We start from the raw sequence: 27,244 nt of genomic DNA on the forward strand, positions 1-27,244 counted from the left end.
GTGCTCACCTGGCTCCCATATTCTCCCTGAAGAGGGAGATGCAGTCAGGAGTCGGGCTCCTTCACTGCTGCGATCCACTGATAACTGACTGACAGGCGGTGGAACAGTAATAGACATTATTTCTTCTTTATAGCAGCTGAGCCTTTTTGGCTTTGCAGCATCTTATCAAACAGGAAAGGCAATTAGTTATTACTTTTTTTTTAACACCATTTTCAATTACAAGCTGTATTTCTTGACGTTAAAGAATTTCTTTTCTGTATCTGCTTGTTTTTTTGTTTAGTTTTTTTCTAGGGCGTTATGCATCCTGAAATAGAAATTAGCCCAGTAGCCTGAAGTGTTGTTTTAAAAGAAAAACAAGGAAATCCAGCCTCCAGTATCTGGGACACAGAGGGATGTCTCTGATCAGAGTGTTAGAAACCATCTGACAGCTGTAATCCAGCTCATTCTGGTAGAGTTGTCAAAAATTGTACAAACGTATTCTCATATCTTGAATTTTTTCACGTTGTTGCAGAAAGCCAACAAACTTTAGTGTATTTGCTGAGACTGTGAAGGATCAACACAAAGGGGTGCATAATTGGGCAGTGGATGAAAAATAACAGGTCTTCAGAATATTCTCCAAACCTAAAAGTGTAAGTAAATATGCAGTCAGACCCCTGAGAAAATGTTTAATATTTGTCATGTAGAGGGATGAAAACAAGCTGTCATAAGGAATGAAAACACAAAGTATAAAAATAGAAATAATAACATTATTTTTCCTTTCTCTATTCTTAATTTCTTATTGTAATAAGTTCTTTAGTGTTATTTCAGTTATTTGGTGTGATTCCCCATACTACCTCTGGGGGGCGCTGTCTATAGTGGTACAGAGAAGGTTGGGCACACAGAAGAAGAACAAACTGAATGTGTGTCATCTTTATATCACAGGTCAGTAAAAATGTATTTTAATGCATATATGTTTATAAGTTGTTGCATCGAGAGTGAATTAGTGAGTTGCAACCTCTGATTAGTATTGCATAGAAAACTGGACATTTTTCTGGAGACTAATTAATGCTAATGCTAGTGTAACAGTGTTTAGGTTTAAGTTGTAGAATTCCACTTGCTTTATATTTATTAGTGCAATGGGGAAATAGCGCCCCCTCTCTCGGTGTGGCTGGTTACATGTTGCTGGCCCCTGTAATCAGTGCCAGTCTGTGAAAGCTGCACGAGTGTGCTGAGTGAAGCTGAGCCGTTGCAACGATTTGAACCCTTGATATGTTCTTGTTCAGGAAATAAACTGTCTGTTCACCCAGAAACTCCTCGTCTTCATTAAAAAATCTACACAACGCAGTCGAGGGGTTAGTTGGGCCGGCCCGGTACAGTGGAGTGAAGCAGAACCTGGTTACACTAGCAGACTGTACATGTGTGTTGTTAGCTGAGAAACAGCTGAAGGACTGAATTCACCTTGAATTTACTGTATTTTACACTTTTTGAAACAGTCTCACACACAAGAGACATTTTAATTGTACAATAGGGGTTGAACCAATTAGTCGACTCTAGGACGTCTCGCGAGTTTTTACATTTCAGTCATGTGATTGCCGGTGGTGACAGCCTGTGCTGATAATATTTGCCGTGAAAATAGCTGATAAAGCCTCCAAGTAGTTGTGAAGGGTTTTTGCGCTTACGTCACTATGACGTCACCGCGACTAGTCGACATCGACTCGACTATTATCATGATGTAGTCGACCTTAAAAAATATGTAGTCGTTCAACCCCTATTGTAAATGGACATTTCTGTAAAGAAGCATCAGACCGTTTTCAGTTTTGTAGTTTGTTAAAACAATGGATACAATCAAAAGCTTAAATATTAAAAAATGTTTAATTTCTGCAGAGTAAGGTTTGAAAAAGCTATTAAAGTAGTTAAAAAGCAAATTCATATATTTTTATTTTGGTAGTTGAAATAAAAACCTTTCAGAATTGTTGAAAATGTCTGAGAAAAGTGAAAAGGTATTTGAGTTAAAGCACTTCTTAAAAAACAAAAAGGTTTAGAGACTTAAAAGACGTCTGTAAATAGATTTTGTCATTTGATAAAATTCATGATGTTAAATGAAACATGTTAAAATAAGCCTCATTTGGTTTAAATAGATATATGTTATGTGAATCTCTTGTCTTGTTCCAGTTACTCACTGATACTTGAAGTATTAATCTGTGTAAATGTGTTTTAAGGCTGTTCATGTTGAGCAGTTTTTAGGTTGGTCGTGTGATTTGCATAAATTTCCATCTCCTAAATGTAATTTATTTAAACACAAAGGATTTTACCTGAAAAACACATTAATTAACCTTTGCCCCATCCAGTTCATTTTATATGCATTAGCTGCTGGCATGCAGCCACACCATCTTAAAATCAAGTTAAAACTTCTGCTTTAATTTATTCAGAAAAAGGATTTTCTGGAAATCTTAAAGTGCATGGAAATTAGTATTAATGCATTCATTCAATTATATATGTATTTCTATTTTTATACTTTTGCTAATGTGGAAAATATGAATTTAGCACCAAATAAAGTGAGAAAATTGTGCAAAAGCCCCCTTTACTCTCTCTGTCATTTGCATTACTCGTCAGCAGTTAATATTTCTGCTCAAATCTCCCATTTTCTTCTGTTAAAGCTCAGTAATGGGGTCCATGGAACAAAAAGATGGAGTCCAGGTGGAGGCTGGAGTGGGCAGACTGAGTCTGAGCTGAGAAGTTTATGATGGGGTCATCAAAGCATTCAGTGAATGGTCTTATTCATCATACTGAATTAGAGTAATTATTAACAGACCTGTGTGTGTGCGTGTGTGTGTGTGTGTGTGTGTGTGTGTTGTCATAAACGCTCTCCATCCAGTTCTCATATCAGCGAATGAAACGCCGGCCGCCATATTTGGGGTCAGCCCATTAATGCCCCTTCTGTTTCAAAGCCATCATGGTTTAGATCTCCACCGCGTTGCACTCTCCACCTTAACCACGGTTCATATGCAAAGCAGCACAGATGGAGTTGGCCATATTTTCCTCCGAGTCCCCTTCTGAGAGGACAGGCTGGCAGAACATGGAGCGCTGTCCTTTTCTTGGGCTGGGAGAAGCGAAGCATGAAGTGGGGATGCGGCGCAGGGACCTCTTCCCCGCAGCAGGAGAGGTGAATACACTGATGCTTGGTGACAGCTCCCTGGGAGGTGACTCACCACCACTCTCAGGTCTCATTCCTGGTCTGCACAACATCACATCTTTCTTTCCCTCATGTGACTTGATCTATTTCAGAAAGTTGACGTGAATTCTCAGGTTAATGAATCAGTATTCATGAGATTTATGATGGGATTTTACTATTAGGTTTCCACAAAAAGGATTACAGCATCTCTGCACTCCCATGTTTTCTGTTTCAGAGACATTTTTTAATAAGCGTGCAGTTTTGCACAATGTTACAGGCATGATTTCTGGCATATGTTAGATTGAGATAATTCCCAGTGTTACTATGCTGGAGTGCACACAGCATTTAGCCTGAGAGGATCATACAAGCACTCACCAAAACAAAGAAAGAAGCACTCACTCCGCTCTTTACTGAATCCTTTTTGCCGTCAAGAATTTAAAATTGGATCCTTTAAAACTGCTTCATGTTGGAGCCTTTGTGCGACTCTCTTAGCAATTTGTAGATCAAGTTAATGACATAATCTTTGTCATCTGGATTCCTGAACATTTAGTTCTCATGCTAACTCAGATGTTCTTAATATTTTGTTAAAAAATAAATAAAAAAAACCCAGTAAAAACAGGTTTATAGTTTCCTAAAATATTCGTAGCTCTGAATTTTTTGTCATTTTGTCTATTGTATAATATTGTGATTTTAAGTGACCATCATAAAGTGGTGGATTATTTTGAAATGAAATTATATCTATTTTTTTCACTCTTTCAAAGGTTTTACTTGCATTTTATGAAACGATTGGCATAGTTTTTATGGAAGAGATGCATTAACTGATTATAAAAATGTGTTTCTTACATATTAATTATGACTGTTATTATATCTTGACAGAACATTTAGTTTATCACAGTTTTATGATTCCTGACTCGATGTTTATTTTACAATTATTAATTAGCAGAATGAATGACTAGTTAAGTTAAACACCTGCTCTACTGATGATCTGTCAGAGTAGAATAGACTTTAAAATACTGTTAATTTATAAATCACTGAATGGTTTGTCACCACAATACATTAAAGATCTGCTGCTGTTGTATCAACCTTCCAGAACCTCTCATGTTCTGGTTCTGGTTCTGCTCTGCATCCCCAGAACCAGAACCAAACGAGGAGAAGCAGCATTCAGCATCTATGCACCAAAAATCTGGAACAAACTTCCAGAAAACTGTAAAACAGCTGAAACACTGATTTCCTTTAAATCTCAACTAAAAACCCACTTGTTTAGAGTTTTATTTGAAACGTAATCAATTATAAATTTATTGACGGAATCTGACTTGATGTTGTTTTTATTGTTGATTCTATGTTGCATTGTGTTTGTGTTTGATTTGATGTGAAGACTTTGAAATGCCTTGCTGCTGAAATGTGATACACAAATAAAATTTGATTTGATTTAGATTAAGCGGAAAACATCAAACTGCAGCTCATGTAGCTAAATGTTGAGGTTGTCAAAGTCAAGCTTGCATAACTCACCTACTCCTGACTTTTTTTAATTAAAACCTCAATGACCTGTGAAACATAATGTTCCCTTGGACATTATCTAATTTTTGTAGTGTTAACAGAAAATAGCAAAACATTTTGTCCTTTTTTCAGATTCTTTTCATGATTGTGTTATTTTCCCAAACACAGATTTGCCAGACTCAGTTCATAGTAATGACCCATGTGTGTCACATGATGGTCAAGCAATATCCAATCAAGTATATATCAATGATTCCTATTGCTTTTAAATCAGTGAACAATGCTCAGTGTGAGCCTCTCTAGTCTACAGCTAATAATGACCTTAGAAAGTTAGCAGCAGCTTTACCTCTAGCAGTTTGTGCTACTGCAGCATTTCTGTTGGGGCAGCATCATTTTCTCCCTACAGCCCTCCGTAACCCTTTATTATGTGTAGACCTGCAGGCTGTTAGCATGTGGCTCCATTTAGAAAAGAGTCAAAACTCTTTCAGGTTTTAAAACTATTTTGACATCAGACTTTCTCCTCCTCATCTCCTCCCCTGTCGTGCTGTAGGATGATGCTCTCGGCTCTTTTATAACGTTTATGTGTTTTTAAGTAATTGCTGTTTTTGAAATGCCCATTAATTAGTGGCAGTAAACAGAAATTAAAATGCTTTTGGAGAACTAACTCAGAGTTGAAGCAGGTGTTCCTAGAAAGAGGCTCTCCACAGTAGTTGGGTTAAACTGCATAAATAAGCTGTGTAAGTTCTTATTTCCTTTTGACAGCTCCAAACTCTCCAGCCTAATTAGCTGTGCTCAGTACGCGAAGCAGAGTTTAGGTTCTTGTTCTGCATTGCTCCTCATAATGCATGGAGAAGAACATTCTGTAACGCTGTGCTCGGTTTTAGAAGAAAAACCTGGTGTTGCTGTTGGACTTCATCTATTTGTTCAGTCGTTCATTAGATGAAAATCAGAACCCTGGATCCTTGCAGAGAGAGGAAGCTTCTAAAAGTAATTTGTGTCCTCTTTTCCCATTGGAGGGGAAACAATGCAGTAGCAATAATGGCTTTCTCTTCAGGGACAGAAAAAAATACACATATACAGTTTTTTGTTCTTGCAAAACTTTGTAACTCCGACACTTTTTAAACTTTTTATCAGGGATATGAATGAAAATAAAAAGGTTACCATTGATTTTTAGTTTTAGAGGCTCTGATCAAAGATGATCTTTTTCTATTTTTGTTCAGGGATGAAACAGTGAAATTAATTGATTAATCATTTTTTTAAAATAATTGTCAAGTGATTTATTAATCTATTGGTTGTTAGCTGATCTGAATTAAAATAAATAGAAGCCGTAAACACAAACATCACTCTGAGGTTCAAGGGATGCTTTGGTGAAAAACATTCAGATTTTCCTAAAATGAAATCTGCAAAATCTGGAAATTTGATGAATCAATCAAATTGATTTATTGCCCAGCCCTACTTCTGAGAATTTAAACTCAGGTGAATTCTTAAACTATTACACTACACACTGCTCTGGGTTTTTATTTACGGGTGTCAGCTTAAAGGGGCTGAATACGTATGCATGACTTGGTTCTGTGTCTGTATTTTATTGCTGAGGTTCATTCATCAGCAACTGTTCCCTAGTGGAGCTGAATAATTGGGATTTGATAGTGAAACCAAAGACTCATTGACCTGAAATGCAGGCCACGTTGTTCTTGAAGCATTCATTTGTAAAACTATGAAAGTCACAGCTTTTATCTCCCATTTGAAGAACCGTGCATCATTCCACTCTCTTCCATCTTTGTTATCAAGGGCTTAATAATTGTCCCCATAAAGGAAAATCTCATTTTGTTTCAGCAATGAACTTTTTTTTTCTTAAAATCCCCTCCCTCCACAGCTCATCTTTTATTGACTGCCTTGCCTTTTCCTGCAGCGTGTTTTTGCTTTTTGAGATTTGTTGCAAAGATGAAGAGATTTTTCTTCAAGCGTTGCTACTTTAATTTTAAAACTGTCTGTAAATCTTTTCTAATGGTTCAGTTTACCTTGGAAAAGAGTGTAAACAGCTGTTGCATAAGAAAGGATTTAAAAAATTGACCTTTCCACAAGCAACTTATCAAATCACTTTTAATTTTACAGATCAGACAAAGCTTTTCTCTGGATGTTTCTCCTGCAGCTCTTCATCTGTAAGACCTTATCATTGGCTGCAGCTGAACTCCTGGAGTTTCTTTTATATTAACCTTTTGGTGGTCAACTTTATTGACCATGAAAATCCGCATTGATCTCTGTATTTTCATCTGTGAAGCAGGAGTAACGCCTCTCACAGACTCATTTGTTTGCAGAAGATGAGCTCCGGTAGGAAAGCAAAAACAAAACATCAATATACTTCTCACTCTGCATCGGCGCTGGTCACAGAGCGAGGAGGAGGCGCATCTACAGGGAGCCGCGCTTTCATTATATCAGAGTCCGTCTCAGACTCGCTGCTGCGTCCTCAGAGAGTCAGTCCTGGTGTTTGCACAAGATGAGCATGAAGGCTGCGGAGCTGCGTTTTACTGACAAGACATGTTTGTGGTTCTGCGTTATGCATCCGATGACTTCCAGCATACAAAGCATGGAGCCTGGTTCAGAAAAGCATAGACTTCCTCTGAATGCTGCATGGATGCTTTTACATTCTGATACAAGATCCTGATTAATGAGTTTGTTGGAGAGCCAACAGTGGCTGACAGAACTTCTTCTTCTGCTGCTGCTGAAATGATAATTTGATCTAAAATTTTCTTTTATTAATTTTCTGCAGCCGGCTCTGTTTAGGTCCGAGGCGTACCAACGTAGCTCCTTTCCTCGCCGTGATTTCCATGTTTGACCGTTTGGTTTTTTTACGTTTAAATCGTCACGTTATTGCAGCAGCTTCTCTCGGTTCTATTTCATTTTTTGCTATTTTACAATTAAAGCTGCCAACTTAAACAGAGACTCCACTGTTAACTGATGTGACAGTGACTCAAAAAAGTGTCATTATTTTAAAATGTACGTGTGCAAATGAGACATCCAATAATAAAAGGTGTGACCTCCACTAAGATGTCTGTTGCCATGCAACAGTAGATCATGGTGCCGTCACTAAGGGCTACTTTATTCTAGGCTGTGACATAATAATTATGTATTCTGACCACACAGGAGTAAATGAATAAACTGACCTCCACTTTTTATCCACCGGGAAACCAAGAGATGAAGCGTTTAGATTTGTCTGCTGATTGGGTGATTCTGATTACACAGAATCAGAATATTTTAGAAATGTAACAATTGTTCACTAGCAGCAAATTGAAAAACTGAAGATTTCTCAAAAGATGCAGAAGATGTGAGTCGAAGAAGATCAACATGTTTTCCCCAACTACATATAAATGCATGAAGGGATATAATACTGTATATCATCTGAGAATTACATCTGTAACTACATGAAAAAGTCAACATTTCAGCAAATAAAATCATATACAAGACCAATAAAATGATGATTTTTTAAAACAGGATTTTATCATTTTTTATGGTTTACACAGTAATTAGGGGAGAAATGTATGAAAACTATAGCTGTAACTAATGATTAGTTTAGTAATTGATCATTATTTAAATTATTTTGATGAATAATCAGAAAGAAGGAAAAATGAACACATTTAGAAATTTTTTTCACTTCCCCAATTATTATGCAGTAATAGAAATACATTAAAAATACAAATAAAGAAATAATTCAATTCTTTCTTCAATAAGAAAATAAACATTGTCTTGCCTGAAATACAATATCAAGGCATTCCTTTACCTAAACCTGTTCCACTTTACGAGTTCAAGATTGAACATATTTTAAGACAAAGAAGGTTTTTTTTTATCTTAAAAGCAAAATTACCGTATTTCAGTCTATGTGACTGATTAGTGCGTCAGTAACGCATTTGGGTCTAATTTGTAAATATTACTACAGCAGTATCTGTCCTAGTCAAAGAAATGTTCAGAGTGATAACTCCTGATGCTGCTGACGCACCGTTCCAGGACTCCATGTTCTTCTCAAGGAGTCGAGCTGATTTCTGTCTCTCGTTACCCGATGAACGTCCAGCACCTCCATCATCAAAAGCCCAGAGCGACTGGGGCCGAGGATTCTCCTAAAGGATCACAGGACCAGCGCTGAGTTATTGAGAAAACTTCATATCGAATCATAAAGAACAAAATCATGTAATTTTTACATTGTTTGTTGTAAAACCAGTGAGAAATATGGACGGTATCGTGCTGAGCTCTTTTTTTAGTCATGTTAATTGAAGCCATTGTTGCTCAGAACTGCAGTCTGTCTACAAACAGACATTTCACCTCTGACCTCAGCAGACAAATACTTTACAGGATTCCTGCACCTAATTTAGGTTATAACTGTGATACTATTGTCTCCAAATTCTCCGTTAAGTTTTAAAAACTTTGGACATTGGCTGATTGGGGAGAAAAGATCAGGTCACAAAGCTGCTGCTTCTGTTATCATTTGTGAGGATTTTTGTTTGTCTCCTCTCTTTGACTCCACACACGGCTCCCAGGCAGAGGTGAGACGACTACACAATGAAAACATGTTTTATACCAGAGGAGGATGTGGAAACAAAATAACAATGGTTGGTTGGAACATGTTGCACTAACAGACCGTTATTGATGCATTTGTAATAATAATTGAAATAGTCTGGCCACTTTTCTAAAAATGCCCTAAGAGAGAAGAAGAATTCTGAGAAGAAGACAAAAACCAAATGTTTGTCTGATTTGTTGTTCCTGACCAGCGTTATCAGACTGGCACTGCAGAAAATAACCCTGAGTGCCCAAAATGGAAATACTCTGACCTTTGATACAAGGACTGTGTTCCACTGAAAACAGTTTTCACATCTTTCCACAAGCATCCAGAAACGTTTGCTCTCTTTAATGGTGTTGGTTGTGGGCGACTCCCACCAGACAAACTGAATATCTTATTGGTAACCAAAGTATGTTTTGATGACTGTTAGCAATAACTACCAACAAACATTTTATTGCATTATAAAAAAGTTCACTACAACGTTAATAACCAGGATCATGATTTATTACACAGCTTTTACTTATTGTACAATTAAAAACTTTACTTTTTAAATCTGTCTTTTTAGGATGAGAGTATTTATAAAATATCATTCTTAACATTTCTGATCATTTTGCATTTTTTGGTATTATAACAATACATATATATTATAACAATATTGTAACAATACCCACTGAGCAATAATACATAAACCCTGTAAAGTACAATGGACTTCAGTCATTAACTTGACAGAGACAATGCCAGGAATAGTGGAGTCCTTCCTGTTTACAGTTCAGCATTTGCCGACCTTTCTGTGAAATGTCATCAAAATTATTCCCAGAAGGTTTGTGTAATCCCTTTTTTCACAGAGCCTATCTAAAATACTGAAAAGAAAATGCATCTTGGTAACTTGAAATACCCCAAAGCAACGCTGCCTGACGCTGCTGTTTGGAAAGCAGCCAATCCAGGAACACCATTCATGTTCCTTTGTGCTGATTGGCTGAGCCCTGGAGAGTGGAGATAAGGAAGACTGTAAATATTAGCTCCTGCTGTAGTGCTAATACTGTTAGCACTACAGCATATTAATACATATTTAGATATATTTGGAACTTAATTGTCAAAATAGCCATTGGTAAGTGTTTTTACTCTCAGTTGGTCTGTGAGTAGCTGACTACAGACTCTGACTACCGATGCTTCTAAATATTGAATCCGGCTTAATGCCACATGTGGAAGTGACACCAATCAGATTTTCTTATGGATGAAAATATTGGACTGCCATAAATAGTTGAATATAGGTCGCAATTATGCAAAAAAAATATATATATATATATTTCAGTAGCATTTCCCTGCTGTGTGAACGTAGCTTTAGACTTTTCAGTTACTGTCAGTGTGTTGCTGATCCAGACTGATGGAGTTGTGAATACGAGCAACCTTAGCTGTTCATGTCATCTGAAATTAAATCTGCACTTCACAAAGTCCTGCAGAGAGGAAGTTGTGTTGTTTGGTTATCAGCACACATTTATTTTGTGGATTCTCTGTCTGTCGTCGCAGGTCAGTCTGATCCATCTGCCCAGTGGAGGAAAAATGCAAATGTCTGCAAGTCAACATCTCTGATGTTCGAGACTTTATCAGGTTTACGCAAAGATAGAAGTCCTTTTGAAGACGTTCCCGTCACATTGACCAGGGCAACAGAAGAGCACGAGATGCATGTTAGTCAGAAGTGCTCTGTGTTCGGTCTTTGCTTAGATCTGGCTGATGTGACCTACTTCAGAGATGCCCTGTGCAGCATTTGATTAGATGGTTGTAGGATCTAAACATTTCCTGGAAAAGAAGTCCATTCTGAGGAGGAAAATAATGTGTTAGAGGAGGAGGAAAAGACAGAAGAGGAGCAAATTTATTCTAATCGTGGCCAGTGTCTCGATGATGCGCTGTGATTTATGAAGGAACATAATCTGGTACAATCTCTCCCTAACTCTTCTGATTCTTTTATTAACCTTTAAAGAATTGTTTTTTTTTTTTGTCTAGGTGAAACAATCTAGAGATAAAGTCAAGCAGCAAAATAGTCATACAAGTAAATAAGAAAAATACTTTTTCTAATGTCCCCTGACAAAATCCTAATTTTCTTCTCAGTTGAGTCACTATAAAACTCATCATATTAAACTGATTGTTTGCTGAGTTTTCTAAAGGCTTTTATAAAAGTCAGTAGATGCTGCAGTGTATAATCCTCCTGAAACGCGGGTCACTGGTTTGGTATTAAATCCACGCGCAGCGAGTTGTTGGTTTTATTGCCACCATGTGTAACCGTGCCGACCACATGCTGCTGTGGAAACGGGCCTGGCAGGACTTCCTGTTTCATCTACATCTCAGTACAATCTTCCTTCTGCGGTTTGTTCCATTACACTGGAAATGAAGAGAAGGAGAGGCTAAATAAACAATTTTTGATGATAAATTTCATTTTGTCCAGACCAAGAGGAACGGTTTGTTTCATCAATTAACTGCAGCCTGCAGCTACAGATGGAGTCTTTTGTTTTTCACTGCTGTGATTAGAAAGTAGCAGAGCATCATTTGCTATCAGCAAACCTTCCTTTGTTCTTAGATTTTTAGATTTCCGTTCCCCATTGAGTCAGCCCGCCGCTCACAGTCCAAAGATTAATCTAAGAAACGAAAAAGTGTTTCTGTTTGTGTTCCCTGGATTTGTCCTGCGTCTGTTTTATTTGCTCAGCAGCGTCTCCCTCGTCTCTGATGCTCCTCTGTGTTTTTGCGCTGCAAGTTCCTGTTGTGCTTTGTTCAACAATGTTCTGTTGGTGTTGGATCACATTTTGCTTTAGTTCTGTTTCTGCTTGAGATGATTATATATGAGAACTTTAGTCTCAAAAGAAAAGCACATGGATGTTGAAACACAGTGATATTTATTACTCACCTACTTGCAATTCAATGCAACATAATTCATGTCATTCAGTGTTTATCTGCCACACTCGGTCAGTGTAAATGAATCAAATATTGTCACATTCATTTTATTAATATGATGCAAACTCATATTTTGCAATCAGCAGGAGATAACAGATTAAGGGCTTTCCTGTAGAAACTCTGCTAGTATGTGTGAAGCTCAGATTCGTCATTTTGAGATATGTTGGGCGTCTTCCAGCCAGTCGTCATCACATCTGAACAAGACAGGAGAGCTGGAGAGTTGTACTTGAAAATCTATTGCAGAAAATTCAGCTTGTTGTTTGTCTCTGCTGCTGAGGTTGAAGCAGAAGCTTCTGTCTTGGTGGACAGGGATACTGGTTTCCAGTTCAAGGCAGCCTTGACCCTTATCAGTTCAGTCACCAAATTTAGGTTTCGCTTACACAAGACCACTGCAGGACAACTGCTGGTATTTTCGGTTGTTGATTGGGAACTGCTTCTCTGTTTAGACGCCACTGCTTGGAAAGTCTGAGTCAGCTGTAGCTGCCATGCCGGGCCACTAGACGGCGCTGTGATTTTAGCATGACAAACAGACAGGCATTCACTTTTGGCTGTTAGCTTCCACCTCATTGCAAGCAGCAACCCGCCTCAGGCTCCCATGACTGAAGTGATCATGAAACAGATATTACATACCAGGAATATGTGCTCAGGAATTAACTCACCAGGTCAGGCACCACAACGCAGCACAACGCAGCACAACGCACCACAACGCCATCCGCTATTGTTTCCGTTGTTATCTGCCTATGCCAGGGGTGGAAATTAAAAATTATATAAATTTTGTTATGGGCCACTCAGACATTTCTCCAGCCACTGGTTTTCTTTCAATTACAAACCCGACCAGTACAAGCAAATTATATAACATGTATTTATTCTTAACTATGAAAACCAATTTACTGACAATAAGTTTATTATATACATATGTTCATATACAGACTATAACAAAGCATGGAAACCTTAACAGAAGTGTAGTGCAATAAGTTCACTTGAAGTAATTACTAGCAGCAAATTTGAATACACATATACACATATACACGTTCTGCGATCATTTCCTGTGTTGAACATTTCCACATTTTGGCTACAGGTCCCCCAGATAGTATTTACTGAAGATGTATCTACACATTTTGAAACATTTTTAAATGGTATCAGTAGCTGTTTTCTAACTGTTCTATTTGTTGTACCTTACTTATTACATTTTTAATAGAAATTCACAATTATTCTTATTACTAAAATATCTCAATATCATCATTCCTGTCTTATCCCCATATCTGTTTCCAGGAAACTATGTATTTTACCTCCCTCTCCCACTGTGATCCTGTATTAGTATTTTCCTGTAAATATTCCCACCCCTTCCCCTCCCTGCCTTTACGGTAGTAATACCCGTGACGTTACTGTGTGGTAATTAACATATCGGTTCCTTTGACACATTTTTCTGAATGGCCTTTCGCACTTTTAAGCTTTAGTTGTTATACTTTTTCTGACCCGCCTCGTCTAGTAAAACCTCACTTTTCTCGGACTCCGGTTAGCTGAAATGGCGCCATTTATAACCTTAGAGTGTCATGATGGTAGTTTGAAACAAGCCCACATGCAGAACACCAAAACAGGAGAGGTAGTATCAGTGTTAAATGATTTAATAGTGATCACACAATATTGAGAGATAATCAGGATGGTCTGGTCCGGGGAAAAACGACAATAACAGCAACAATAGTTCACTGTGAGGAGAAAGCAGAATGATGAGTTCAGGGGTCGTGGGAAGACGGGAATCTCTCTGGGAAAAACAGGCTGATCTTACTTGTAGTAGATGAATGAAATCTTGGAGGGGAAACTGTGTATGTCCGGGGTCTTGTTTTCTTGGTGGGTCCAGGAACAATGGAGGAGTGCGGCGGGGAGCGGACAGGTAGGCTTGGGTGCAACGGAGACACGGAGGAATGGAACGGCCGCCAGCCGTGGAGTCCAGGGAAGATTTGCAAACAACGGAGAGATGAGTCTGGGAACTCGGGCAACCTGTGGGTATTTTCCACGGCGTCACGAGGGCGGTTCAGAAAACCAGGAAATCAGTCAGGATCTCGTCAAGGGATAACCTGAAGGCAATGGAGAAAAACAAAGCAGATCACTAGAAGGTTCGAGGCAACAAGTAACATAGAGACAAGCTCAAGGGGGCTCAGAGGTACCGTGACTGGCTAACACTCAGGCGACGCTGGACTGGCAGCCAACTCCTTAAATCTGCACCGCTGATGAGGATGATCCTGAACAGCTGCGGATGATGATGCCCCGCACTCCAACCAGAACCTGTCGCCATCTGGTGGTGAAAAGGTGATACGGCGCACAGGAAATCCCACCATGCAACCAGGACCCCGGAACACAACAGTACCCCCCCCTCAACGGTCGCCACCTGGCGGCCTAGATGAACTGGAAGGCAACGAGGAACGATAGTCGGAGATAAGGGAAGGGTCTAGGATGGAAGAACCAGGGATCCAGGATCGTTCCTCCGGACCGTAGCCCTCCCAATCGGCGAGGTACTGCCAGCCGCGACCTCGCCGACGGGAGTCCACGATCCGGCGGACGGAGTAAGCAGGATGACCATCAATGTCACGGGGGGGTGGAGGGGGTTCGGCTGGAGGGCAGAGCGTGCTGGTCTGGACAGGTTTGATCTGGGACACATGGAAGGTGGGGTGGACGCGGAGGGAGGCGGGCAGACGGAGACGGACAGCAGACGGGCTGATTATGGTTTCGATGGGGAAGGGACCAATGTATCGGGGAGAGAGCTTTTTGGAAATGGATTTGAGTGGAATGTCACGTGAAGAAAGCCATACCTGTTGACCTGGGATGTATGTGGGTGCTGGTCTTCTCTTCCGGTCGGCCAGGCGCTTATTTCTATCTGCAGTGTGGTTGAGGTTACGGATAATGGTGTTCCAGACTTTATGACAACGGCGGATGTGATGACGGACTGAGGTGACAGAAATATCCTTTTCCTCTGAGGAAAGAAGAGGGGGTTGATAACCAATGGAGGCCTCGAACGGGGACATACCGGTAGCTGCTGAGATGTGGCTGTTGTGAGCGTACTCCACCCAAGGGAGGAATTGGGACCAGTCAGAGGGGTTGGTGGAGGTGAAGCAGCGGAGGGTGGTTTCCAGGTCCTGGTTGAGCCGTTCAGTTTGACCGTTGGTCTGGGGGTGAAAGCCGGAAGAGAGTGAGACAGATGCGTTGAGAGCCGAACAGAAACTTTTCCAAACCTGAGAGATGAACTGAGGACCTCGGTCAGAGAGGATGTCTTGTGGGATGCCATGGAGTCGGAAAACGTGTTTGATCAGAAGTTGAGCGGTTTGAAAAGCTGTGGGTAACTTACGGAGAGGAACGAAGTGGCAAGCCTTGGAGAAACGGTCGACGATGGAGAGGATGGTGGTCATGCCCTTGGAGGGAGGTAAGCCGGTAACAAAATCTATTGATATGTGAGACCATGGCCGTTTGGGGATGGGGAGAGGTTGCAGGAGACCAGATGGTGGTTGGTGAGAGGTTTTATTTCTGGAACAGATGGTGCAGGCTTGGACATACTCACTGACATCTTTATGGACAGAAGGCCACCAAAACTTGCGGTTGACGAGTGCAATGGTACGGCTTATTCCGGGATGTGCAGAGAATTTAGAGGCATGGATCCAGTGGAGAAAACGGGCTCGGACTGAAACAGGAACGTAGAGCTTGTTGGGTGGACAGGTGTGGGGTGCAGGTTCGGTTAACTGAGCTTGTTTAATGATGTCCTCAATCTCCCAGGTAACTGTGGCGACTGTACAACTGGGAGGAAGAATAGTGGCAGGTGCCTTCTCGGAATCGTCAGATGAATACAGGCGGGAAAGTGCGTCAGGTTTAATGTTACGGGAACCAGGGCGATATGAGATGGAGAGATTGAATCGAGAGAAAAATAGTGACCAGCGTGACTGACGTGGGTTGAGCCTCCGGGCAGACTGAAGGTAGGACAAGTTCTTGTGATCGGTCCAGACCAGCACCGGATGCTCTGCTCCCTCCAGCCAATGTCTCCATTCTTCCAGGGCTAATTTTATGGCTAATAGCTCCCGATCTCCCACATCATAGTTTCTCTCTGGAGGTGATAATCTGCGGGAAAAAAAGGCACATGGGTGAGTTTTATTGTCGTGAGGAGAGATCTGGGATAAAACCGCACCAACACCGGTGTCTGAGGCGTCGACTTCGACAATGAACTGTCGGGACGGGTCTGGCTGAATCAGAATAGGTGCGTTGGCGAAGAGGGCCTTGAGGCGTGAGAACGCCGCTTCTGCCTCCGGAGTCCAACTAAAAGGGATTTTGGAAGAGGTTAGTGCAGTTAGTGGTAAAGCTGTCTGACTGTAGTTTCTGATAAACCGGCGGTAAAAGTTTGCAAATCCGAGGAAACGTTGGAGCTGCTTGCGGGTTTCGGGTGTGGGCCACTGCAGTACTGCCTGGATCTTTTCCTCCGTTGGCCGTACCTGTCCGCCCCCTAATATGAAACCCAAAAAGGAAACGGACGGCTTGTGGAACTCACACTTCTCAGCTTTGACAAATAGTTTGTTTTCGAGTAGTCTTTGGAGAACCATGCGAACGTGGCGTTTGTGCGTCTCTAGGTTCTGCGAATAAATGAGAATGTCATCCAGGTAAACGAAAACAAAGATGTTCAGAAAGTCTCTTAAAACATCGTTTACTAGGGCTTGAAAAAATGCAGGTGCATTGGATAAGCCAAAAGGCATCACGCAGTACTCGAAATGGCCAGTAGGTGTCTTAAATGCCGTCTTCCACTCGTCACCCTTGCGTATGCGCAGAAGATGGTAAGCGTTTCTCAGGTCGAGCTTAGAAAAAACTGTAGCACCATGCACTGGTTCGAAGGCTGATGATAATAATGGCAGGGGATACTTATTCTTAACTGTAATATTGTTTAGCCCTCTATAGTCAATGCAGGGTCTCAGGGATCCATCTTTCTTTTCTACAAAAAAAAATCCAGCTCCTAGGGGGGAAGATGAGGGACGGATTATACCGGCTGCCAAGGACTCTTTTAGGTATTTCTCCATAGTCTCTCTTTCAGGTCGGGAGATATTGTATAGGCGGCTGGTGGGTAACGGAGCACCCGGCAGGAGATCTATGGCGCAATCATATGGACGGTGAGGAGGGAGAGAAAGAGCCTTGGACTTACTAAACACAGGAGCGAGGTCGTGGTATTCAGCAGGGATTGAGGAGAGATCGACCGGGTCCGTCTCCTGGGACTCAGCCGATGAAGGACCTGGGGGAACAGCTGACCGGAGACAAGATGAGTGACATGAAATGGACCAGGATTCTAGGTGCTTTTCGGTCCAGTTTATTTGTGGGTTGTGAAGTTGTAACCAGTGGAAACCTAAAATTATGGGGGAATTGGGTGATGAAAATACAAAAAATGAAATAAACTCACTGTGGTTACCAGAAATGATGAGGTGAAGTGGTTTGGTTTTATGGGTGATGTGAGGCAGCGTTTTACCATCTAATGCAGTGACTCGCAGTGGAACAGGTAGTGGTTCGGTCTCTATTCTCAATTGTTTAACCAGGGAATCGTCGATCAGATCTTGTTCGCAACCGGAGTCGACTAGGCGGATAGAGAAATGACTGGGTCTGAATCAGAATGGTTGCAGGCAGCAGTAATCGAGGAGAGTCCTTTTCGTTGGGATGGTCCGCCAACCTCCTCGCCTCTACTGGCGGACGGGAGGTTTAAACGAACGGGACAACTAGCTAGGAAATGACCCGGGGAACCACAATAAATACAGAGTCGGGCTGAAATGCGTCGCTGGCGCTCTTCAGGAGTCAGGCGAGCTCGACCTAACTGCATTGGCTCGGGTTCATGGGAGACTCGGGGCGGAGAAACTGTAGAAGGGGGAGCGGAGCCACCGAGGTGTTTAAATGGTTGGCTCTTGTGACCCCAATCTCTCCTACGGGACCGGATTCTATTATCCAGTCGGATGGTCTGGCTAATTAATTCCTCTAGGGTCCTTGGTTCTTCAAGAGTAGCCAGCTCATCCTTAATGTTTTCATTTAGCGCGTTATAATATGCGCTCTTAAGCGCGGCTGGGTTCCAGCCTGTCGCCGCAGCCTTGATGCGGAAATCAACAGAAAATTCCGCCACCGTTCTATTTCCCTGTTTAATATTCCATAACTCTCTGGAATTAAACGACTGGTCAGCATCTTGACAAAATACCTGTTTGAACTCTTTTATAAATTCATCAAATGAACAGCCATAGCGTGCTGGATCTGGGAAACGAGCTTCGGCCCATAACAAAGCTTGTCCCGACAACGAGGACAGGACGTATGCAATCTTGGAGCTGTCGTAAGGGAAGCTTCTCGGGGAGTGATTAAACATTATAGAGCATTGAAGAAGAAAACCATTACATTTTTTACGGTCACCTGTGAATTTTTCGGGTGTAGGTGGACGGACCTCAGAAAACGTGGATTGGATCTCCGGGGCTGGGTTTGAAGCTGGAGCTTGGTCTGAAACTGGAGCGGGATCTGGAGGAGAAGTTTGAAGGGCTGAACCTCGAAGGAAACGGGTTAATTCAGACAGTTGTTGGTTAGTTTCAGTTTGGATTTTACTTAGTTCTCTTAATGCGTTTTCATGAGTTTGTAATATTGATTGTTGTTCGGCTAAGGCTCTCCGGATTGCGTCTGCTGGGCTGATTTGTTGGCCTGAGTGTTCTGTCATGATGGTAGTTTGAAACAAGCCCACATGCAGAACACCAAAACAGGAGAGGTAGTATCAGTGTTAAATGATTTAATAGTGATCACACAATATTGAGAGATAATCAGGATGGTCTGGTCCGGGGAAAAACGACAATAACAGCAACAATAGTTCACTGTGAGGAGAAAGCAGAATGATGAGTTCAGGGGTCGTGGGAAGACGGGAATCTCTCTGGGAAAAACAGGCTGATCTTACTTGTAGTAGATGAATGAAATCTTGGAGGGGAAACTGTGTATGTCCGGGGTCTTGTTTTCTTGGTGGGTCCAGGAACAATGGAGGAGTGCGGCGGGGAGCGGACAGGTAGGCTTGGGTGCAACGGAGACACGGAGGAATGGAACGGCCGCCAGCCGTGGAGTCCAGGGAAGATTTGCAAACAACGGAGAGATGAGTCTGGGAACTCGGGCAACCTGTGGGTATTTTCCACGGCGTCACGAGGGCGGTTCAGAAAACCAGGAAATCAGTCAGGATCTCGTCAAGGGATAACCTGAAGGCAATGGAGAAAAACAAAGCAGATCACTAGAAGGTTCGAGGCAACAAGTAACATAGAGACAAGCTCAAGGGGGCTCAGAGGTACCGTGACTGGCTAACACTCAGGCGACGCTGGACTGGCAGCCAACTCCTTAAATCTGCACCGCTGATGAGGATGATCCTGAACAGCTGCGGATGATGATGCCCCGCACTCCAACCAGAACCTGTCGCCATCTGGTGGTGAAAAGGTGATACGGCGCACAGGAAATCCCACCATGCAACCAGGACCCCGGAACACAACATAGAGGGGAGGGGCGGGGCCAAAGAGGACTGAGGGATTTCATTGGATAAGCCCAATGTCTGGGGTGGTCGATAAAAATTTGATTTTATATATATATATATATATATATATATATATATATATATATATATATATATGTGTATTTTATTGTATTTTTTTTGTTAAATTATGACAGCCAAGGTCCGTCCCATATGCATCAGTCATTAGTCCAGTCAGCCACTCCTACCCTGGACAGAAGTTCAAACTGAATGCAGTGGGGGGGTTTTCTGTTGAAATTGTCAACCCGCCACAGTGGCGATGCGTTGCTTCAGTTTACACACCACTTCATACTTTTACTCACATTTGGCCAGTGGTGGGTGTTAATTTCTCCTCCTGGCCTGTGCATGCATAAAATAAAGCCTGCAGCATGCGTTCTACACATCTACACTTCCACATCTCTTATGGCTCATCCTGCAAGAGAAATAACTTGTTATTTCTTTACTGCAACAGAAATGTTTCAATCTGACGTGGTTTCAAAACGTGCCGCCATAAGAGACTCCGCTCACTCCTGTCGGGTAAACGAGTGAATGGATCACAACAAGAATAGAACAGCTTGACTGAAGAGCGGCTCTGTGCAAACGGGGCCTATTTGATTTGATATGTACTGGTTGGACGTTTGGACTTAACTTGGAGTTTATGTTGAGGAAACCAAAAGTACCCAGAGGGAAACTTACACCCAGACCCATGGCTGGGATTCAAACCCAGGACCAAACAAATAAATAAACTGAGCTAAACTTTTTCAGCAGGTCAAAAATCCACAGACCTGCTTTGGAAAACAAACCTTAAACCTCTGACCTTAAAGAGGACTTATTAAGCAAAAATCTTTATTTGGATGTTTTTATGGTTCCATTTAAGTTTCTACTACTTCTAAAAAAGCTTCAAAATGTCAATGGCTTGTACTTTTCCTAGCAACTCTGTTACCTAGGAAACCAATCAGAGCTGGTCTGCTGGGTTTACCACTGAATGTGCTGTGCAGTGGCTGCTGGAAAAGTCAAGAGTTTTGTTGTTGACTTACCATCCAGAAACCACTTGCTGTATTCTTGATGGTTGTGCTGCAGGTTCTACTTCTGGCTCTGGCTCAGACTCTTTGACCAATCATCAAAGCTTTGTTTGCATTTCAGCCCAGCAGATTGATATTTGTTTTTATTCTGTATCTGGATGCAAAATGCAGACATTTCCTGCAGCGAAGACACTCAGCTGTGGATCACAGAGGGACTTTAGCCAGGAGATGAGACCAGTGGTTGGGATATAAATACAGAGTGAAGGTAAACATTTACGTGAGCCGCCCATTCCTCTGTCAGATCTATTAGCCGTCATCCCTTTGGTGAATCTCCATGTCCCTCTTTGATGTGCAGCACATTATAGTTTAAATACGGCAGACATTACGCTGATGGAGCACCGTGAACCTGCACTGAATCTGAGTTGACAAACATCGGCAGCATATTTGTTACAGTTATTATCATCTTCACCCCTGGGTGACTCTCTCCACTTGCAGTTGTTAGTCAGGTTGTGCCTGAGTGATTATACATAATGGGCAAAAATGTATAAATCAGGGATATAATTGTCTTCACTTTCACTAACAGCCAGATGTGGAGTTGGGTTCAGTTTGAAAAACATGTGTTCTCTTTGAAATATTGATTTATGATGTTTTTTTTCCAGCAGAGTTTACACTCTTGTTATTTCTGTGTGAGCTTTCTTCATCTGTATGGCTATTGATTCATTTTCTTCATTCTGGAAGGAATTTCACTTGTTCTATTTCTCTTTATTTACAAAAATCAGAATGCAGCACAGATCTACAGAAATGAAGATAAAATCAACATTAATGCAGCATTTAAGATCAGTTCTAAATGTCTTATAGCTCATATTTAGCTCTTTCCTGAGCCGTTTGCCTTAATTTAAAACATAAAGCCGTACAAAAGTATTCCAAGAATGGTCATCATTTTAATTTGCTAATAAAAAAATTGTAAAATTTGACATGAATTTATTCCCCCAGAGTGAAAACTTTGTTTAACCACGTTCTGCTGCAGGAGAGTGAACATTCACCCCACTCAGGTTTTCCTCCAGGATTGTTCTGGATTTAGCTCCATCCATCTTCCCATGACCTCTGACCTGCTTCACTATTACTGCTCCAAGAAAGCATCATTATTTTAACACTTTTGAAACTATTTACTGCAAATGTTAAGGAGAAATTCATCTAAAATCTGGAGAGAACCCAGGCATGTACAGGGAGAACCTGCTACCAGCTGCTCCACTGCAGCCCGTCAGTGAACATACTTTGCATAAAGAAGTTCATTTTTGCCCAAAAGCTTTAGGTCATGTTTTTTCTGGCCGACATCATTTCTGATCTTTGACTTTTGACCTGTTTTTTGGGGTTTTTTTACGTTAAGCACTGCAGCACATAAAGGATTCTGGTGAAGTTTGGGTGATTAATAGGCCCTCGGATCAAATTTGGATCAAAAACTTTGAACCATTTGTTGTTTTTAAACTTTTTATAATATTCCTCTAAAGCGAGTTTTGATTAAACTGATGATGGGTGTATGAGACTCAGAAACATTTAAAGCCATCTGACGTCGCTGGTTTTTTCTGAGCTTCTGCAGGCAGTCTGGAACAGAAATGCACCCTGACAGTGGGATAATTGAATTGACCACCTTCACCACCCACTGCTGCCCGACTTTGCTTCACACCTCCTCTGTGCCGGTGGAGCGGATAGTGATTTCTTTGAGGTTTAGAGAGAAAATAGTAAGATGGGAGTGTATTGATCATTCTTCTTGAAAGCAGAGCTTCACAGATCAGTGAGTTTCCCAAGCAGGCAACATTTTGCACAAGGAGGGATGCTCTTCACATCCAGACACTGGTTATCTGTCACTGAGAGAGCAGGAGCTGCTAAGAGGCTTTACCTTATCGTTGTCTGGAATATAAATCACCCTTTATGCAGCCACAGTCGTGTGAATAAACAAATCTGTGTGATATCAGCGAACCAACCTCCTTGTTCTCGTCTTCCTGCCTTAACAGCCCAGCTGGAGGAGGTAAAATGAAATATTATGAAAGGTCAAAGGGTTCAAATCACAGAGGAAATCAGCCAAGCAAGTTTTCCCAGGTTTCTGCAGCATAAAGCAATTCTGTTATTAGTTAATAGTAGACAGGTCTGTGTCCATACACACATCAGAGCTGCAACATCAACCTGGACTTGGGTTGCATTCACACCAGCCCTGTTTAGTCCACTTGAATCCAACTCCAGTCTGTTTGTCTAGAAAGTCCAGTTTGTTTGGGGACGTAATCAAACTCTGGTCCACCTGTAAACCTCTGTCTGTTCGCTTGAAATGAACTCTGGTGCAGTTTAAATGCATATGTAGACCCCTCCAAAAGCAGGAAGTGGACTACAGTGCAAGGCATTCTGGGTAAATAAAACCAAAACAAACCCATGGATGTAGAGCTAGAGGGAGAAATCGCTTGTGGTCTTTTATTTACCATGGCTGTAAAGTAAAGGTCTGGTCTTTATTGAAACTACATTCTTATATTTTTGAGATGATCTTTTCTGACAGGAGTAAAATGAAAATCTTCTTTGCAACCCTTTTTAGATGCTGTTTTATTTTTACTTTTTTTTTGATGTTGCTAAACTTAGCATCATACAATGGGTTTCATCCTTAATTTTTCAGATGTGTGCAGCTTGGCATGGCGCCACTTCCCTCAGGGCAAAATGTGGAACCAAATGTGGTGATGTGTCAAGCCAAGCTCCTCACACCGCCTGCAAACAGAGGGGTGTGTGTGTGTGTGTATGGCTTTCTTTATGTGCATATCCATCTGTATATTTTTAAATATGACTATCCTTGATAGGCAATCAAGCAGAACAGCGTCAGTGCTTTCGCTTGCAGCCTGTTTCCAGCGGCGACGCTCTAACTTTAACTCTACACGACCTCCTGCGGTGCGTTCTCATCTAATTAGAACCCAGTTCTGTGCGCCGTGCAGCTGTGATTGGGATGCCATGCAAACAAATAGTGTCTCGACATGCTGACACAGATTGTCTAAATGTTTTCAGATTTACACTAATTCTTGTGGAGTGTCACTGTGTGTGTAAATAAACTCGTCTTGACTGGAAAATAAGCATAAACATTTTAATTCACTATCATTAATCGTTCTACTCGCATAATTACGAGCAATTATAACTTTAATTATGATTTTATCATTTTATTTGGGGTTAACAGTCGTCACACTGTTTTTGATCTGAGGGTTTGTGTTATTTTGTAGTGTGTGTGTGTGTGTGTGTGTGTGTGTGTGTGTGTGTAGATGTTTTTTTAAAGCCAGCATGGCGCCATCAGCGAACTGTTCCAGGGTGAGATGCAGAGAGCAGCTTCACTACAATAAACAGTGTTTACTCGTTTTCATGTTAATTAAGCTTAATAAATGCAAAATGAGAACGCTAGTAGCCCGTTGGTCTGTCAGCTCTAATTCTCATTCACATATTCATATAGTAGTTTCCAACAATTTAATTCAAATGCATTAATAACTCTTGTTACAAATAAAAAATTATGATGAATTCTCACACAGTTGCCCTCTACAACAGCTGTGGTAGTTGTGTTTCTATTGAGCATATAATTGCACAAATTGGACTTCAGAAAATTAACTTGATCAGCAAAAACACACCAACTGACAAAAACTAAATAAATTTTTAGCAGAAAAGGTTTTTCACCAGGATGAAGGGTTTTTTTCGGCAGTGTCTGGGTGTGAAGAGCATCGCTCCTTAGAAAACTCACTGATCTGTGAAACTTTTCTTTTGTGTGTTTTAAAATTAGTGTAGATAAAAACTTAAAGATAAAGCCAAAAAAGCCTTAGAACCAAATCAAACTTTCTGCAAACTCAATTTTTCACTCATCTCAGACTTCAGTATGAAAGTTTTGACAAGTCAGAATATTTTACATTTTGAATAAGAAATGCAGACTGATTGAAAATGTGAAATATCCCTTAATTTTGGACAAATATGAAGTTAGAAAGCAATTAACAAACTGAAAAATGAACAAGATAATGGTGAATTTAAGTGAACGAACAAACTGGTTGCATTGTCAGGGCAGAATGACTGAATTACACTCTCTGCAATTACTCTCCTAAACACAAGGTGTCACTAGAGAAACTAATGCAGACACACAACAGGAATGGCAGCAGATGAAACGTTGAGTTTTCTGTTCAGACAGAAAAATGAACTGAGCGTTTTACTGTAAATCTTTGCATAAGTTTTTAATTACATTGCAGCTGGAGATGTTATTTAATACCCTGGTTTACCTTGATACCATCTTATCCTCTAATCCTCACGCTGAGGATTGCTCTAAAGTGGTATACAAGCAATTATATTGATTTAACAATAAAGGGATTTCTGTTTAATTCCTCCTTCCTTATTCTCTCCTCTTCGATCCCTGAGTTTTGTGTTCAGTCCCTCTTTCAGATTTTCCATCATCTCTGTTACGGGAATCTAAATAATGTTCCATCTCATGCGAGTGCAATGAAGACATTCAGGAGCCACAGGAACATTGGATGCTTTGTACCAGAAAATTGTTCAAAAGAGCATATTTAGATGTCACTTTTCCTTGTTTTGATGTTCAGCTAGTCTAATAGCACCACAGAGAGCAAATGTAGTAGAAGTTGGGTTCTTCCTAACACCTAGCAGCTGAATGTGGTCGTCGATCTGAGGCGTGGAGACGCTGCTGGTTGATAAGTCCTAATGATCTAATGCACATCCCAATGTAGGAAGAAACAAAGGCTGATTCTCAATCCCGAATTGCAATTAGGGAGCAGAATCCTCATGAAGATGCTTCTGCAGCACAAAGGAAATGAATCCAACTGCTTTCTGTAGCAGCCCAGTCTTTTTATAACAACTATACATTAAACTAAAAGTTTAATTTCTAATCGTAATCTGTTTTATACTTCTGAAAACACAATAAATACTAACAAAAATTATTTAAAACATGCTGATTAATTGTGAAGTTTTGCCTCAGCCCTGAAGGCATGGCGGATCCTCCACTGAGGATGGAAAACACCGATAAGCTAACTCAATCAGGAGGAAAATTAGGTGTGCAAAACAGTGCTAAATGAAGTATTTCAGACTTTTAATAACTTGAGTCCAGATGGATTTACAGGGCTTGTGACGAATAGTCGAGGTAGTTGGAATGCACTTCAATATTCATGTCTCAGTGACTTTGATTTATTCTATCCTCTCAGAAATCCATACAGCTAGAGCTTGTGTAGTGTCAGTTATCAAAGTGAAATGAATAATAATTCAATTCATAACTGCAAAAGATATGATTTTTGGGAAAAGATATGATTTTTTTTTTCAATCTAATATACATAAGAGATGTTGTGTGTGAGAAAGAGGTGAATTTTGCAAGTGTGTCTTGACAAAAAGGTCAGGACAAAAGTGCATGTAAAGTGGGAGTTGATTCAAAGCGTGGATGTGTGACTGGAGTAACTAAATAATGCCGGATGGAGATCAGGAGCTTTAGTTTGCATGCAAGCTCTTCCTCCTGTGTCAGGATTAACCAACCTCAGCTGCACACGGCGGCTCTGCCCCATCACTCCACTGTCACCACTGATTACTGCAATAAAGGCAATAAAGCAATCAATACCTGCACTTTGATTAGAGAGGTTTTTTTTTGCTTAGTCGTGATGCTGTGTGATGTGGATGCACCGTTTTCTTTGTGTGAAAGGTAAATGCTCCTTTGCTCCTCCAGTCCATTCATCTGAGCCAGACCAGAAAGACTCCCACAGTCAGTGACTTCTGTGATGACACCTGTGGTGCATATCTGCAAAAACAGGCCACTCAGCACTTTACCTTCATTACTCAGACTGTGTGCAGCTGTTTTGCTAACTAAACTGGTTTACTTACTGTTAGAGAGTAGTCTAAAGCTGCCTCTCACGTCAGAGCCTTAAGGACAGATTTCTGTTCTACCCTCTGCTGGGTAATCTGTTTCAGGCAGCCGTCTGAAAGGAGAGCTAGTCCTCCGTCCAGAGGTCAGAGAGGGAAGAAAGGAACAGCAGAGCTGCACTTTTGGACTCTGATCTGGAGTCCTAAAGATAGAGAGAGAAACATAAAGAAGGAACAACATGAGGACTGCAGGTCCTCAGCCTGACTCTGCAGATTTTCAATTAGTCAGGACAAAGTTGGCCTCATTATTTACTCTGCATTAACAGGAGGCAGGAATGTATGAACAGTACAGTAGGGCTGAAACAATTCCTGGAATAATTTGGGAATCTCAGTTACTAAAAATGCTAAATTTTCTACAAAGCTTTGTTAAATATACTGTAATTAATACTGTTAATTTATTCAGTAGTCTGGGCGGAGGATCATTTGTGTTGCTGGACAACAACGTTGGTTCCGCTAACCTTTACACCAGGGACACCAACATGGAGCTGCTCCAAAATTAGATACCTTATTAGTCTTCAAGTAATATAATTGAAAGTAAACTTTGTGTATCAATTTGGCTGCATATTGGTTAGCACCCATGAAATAGCGCTTAGTTGCAAAAAGGTTGGTGATGCTGTTGAGCCATGTGTGCTAAGCTAAGTGCTGTGTTAGCTATGCAT

General features: G+C 41.0%; 1 protein-coding gene and 1 long non-coding RNA gene across 6 annotated transcripts in view; both read left to right on the forward strand.

The window, feature by feature from the left end:
• tspan9a (tetraspanin 9a) overlaps positions 1-27,244 on the forward strand; it is a 212,455-nt gene that overhangs the window by 116,275 nt on the left and 68,936 nt on the right. The gene's annotated exons all lie outside the window — the stretch shown is intronic.
• LOC122835409 lies at positions 20,700-23,600 on the forward strand. The gene is made up of 3 exons (XR_006371305.1): positions 20,700-20,940; positions 23,332-23,434; positions 23,510-23,600. It is a non-coding gene; the product is annotated as an uncharacterized LOC122835409 (long non-coding RNA).

This window comes from Gambusia affinis, linkage group LG08, assembly GCF_019740435.1.
Source record: "Gambusia affinis linkage group LG08, SWU_Gaff_1.0, whole genome shotgun sequence".
Taxonomy (NCBI): domain Eukaryota; kingdom Metazoa; phylum Chordata; class Actinopteri; order Cyprinodontiformes; family Poeciliidae; genus Gambusia; species Gambusia affinis.